Raw genomic sequence first — 1717 nt, forward strand, 5'->3', positions numbered from 1 at the left:
AAATTAAAGAATGTTTCAAACAAAAGTATAAACAACAATAATTATCAAATAAATTATAAATTATATTGATAACCTTGTTTACATAAATCAAATATGTAAAGTAAATGGATTCATCACAAACATGCTCATTATTGTAGAATGTTTTATTTTATTTTTAATATATAATTTTTATTTTGACCATATTGGCTTACATATCTTTCACAGTAGTATTTTAGGTGCATATTAACATTGAATCAGGGGAATTCCCATCACCAAATTTGTCCTCCTTCCACCCCCATTCCCATCTTGCATCCCATACCCCCAGTCTTACCCCCAGGGCTGCTAGAACAAGTGGTCCCCTCTGTGTCTAGCTTACTACTTAGTGATCATATATCTGTTTGGTCCTGGTACCCTCCCTTATTTCCCCCTCTATTTGAGAGGCAGAACTAGATAGTTCAAGTTAAGTGATTTTGAAGGAAAGAAAAGCAATAAAATGGGGTAAAATTCAAATAAGCCAAAAATGGGCAAAATCCTCTAGAGGCTTTCAACCTCAGTTTGAGAGAGGACAGAAAAAAAGGAAATTGAAACATAACAATACAACAAGAAATATTGAATAAAATATCCAGTGAGCACTACAGCAATAAAGGCAAGCACCACTCAATAGTCTCAGTCCTGAAATAAAGCCATGCCAGAGCGCAAAAAAGAAAAAAATAAAATAAAGTAAAATAAAATTGGAGACATCAACTTCAATATCTACACCAAAACAAAGAAGTAGTGCTCGCTTCGGCAGCACATATACTAAAATTGGAACGATACAGAGATTAGCATGGCCCCTGCGCAAGGATGACACGCAAATTCGTGAAGCGTTCCATATTTTTTATGCCTGTAATGTTTAAGGAGTTACGTAAGTTTTATGGCTTTAGATTGCCTTGTGTACTGTTAAGAAATATTATAATGTGTTACAATCTGGGGACTTGAGGGACAAAGTAATTGTACATGGATACTGTCTTATTTATCTTAATGTTCTTTGGCTGAAATTTCAAAGTTAAGATATCAGCAAGGGGACTTCTGAGAATTATGTTATGGGTGATTGTCCTTCCACTATAACTTTACCTTGTCCTCTTTCTTTGCACCCCTGTTCTCATAATCAAAAATAAAAATTAAAAAAAAAAGAAGTAAAAATTAGGTAACTAGATAAAAAGGTTATTTTGTGCTTTTTTTTCCTACATAGGCATAGTAAATATTGGGGGCATTAGAGAGGGAATTTCCTAGGCCTAGGTGATACAGGGATTCTCCACCTTGAAGTATAGTGACTATGGACTCCTTTCATGTTAATTTATTCTCCCCTCGGTACTTTTGTGGTGTATGGAAGTCTTCTGCTTCGTCATGAGTGGTATATCAGACTTCCATATCTAGAGATCTTGGTGTCTGCACAGGTCAAGGAATGGAACTTATGATGATGTCTTTCTTTCTGGTTCTAGCAGTTCTGTAGAATGTTTTATTTAATGATAAACATATATTGAGAATGATTTTTCCCAATAACATCATTAACTAAAATTATGAATCTACTTTCATTTTTTTCTATTTCTATTAACAATATTGACTTGAGAAAATTATAGAGTACCATGATTCTTAGTCCTTTTTTAGAATATCAGTTAGATATGCTTAATAATATCTATATATAGAAAGCTTATCCCTGGCTTTCAAGTGTCTATAGAAATATTGGGATAAAAAAATC

At 33.4% G+C, this 1717-nt stretch overlaps 1 non-coding gene across 1 annotated transcript; it reads left to right on the forward strand.

Annotated features, from left to right (window-relative positions):
* Positions 1 to 753: 753 nt before the first annotated feature.
* Positions 754 to 857, forward strand: LOC126032997 (U6 spliceosomal RNA). The gene has a single exon (XR_007504154.1). It is a non-coding gene; the product is annotated as a U6 spliceosomal RNA (small nuclear RNA).
* The last annotated feature ends 860 nt before the right edge of the window (positions 858 to 1717 follow it).

The sequence above is a fragment of the Suncus etruscus genome, chromosome 16 (assembly GCF_024139225.1).
Source record: "Suncus etruscus isolate mSunEtr1 chromosome 16, mSunEtr1.pri.cur, whole genome shotgun sequence".
Classification (NCBI taxonomy): domain Eukaryota; kingdom Metazoa; phylum Chordata; class Mammalia; order Eulipotyphla; family Soricidae; genus Suncus; species Suncus etruscus.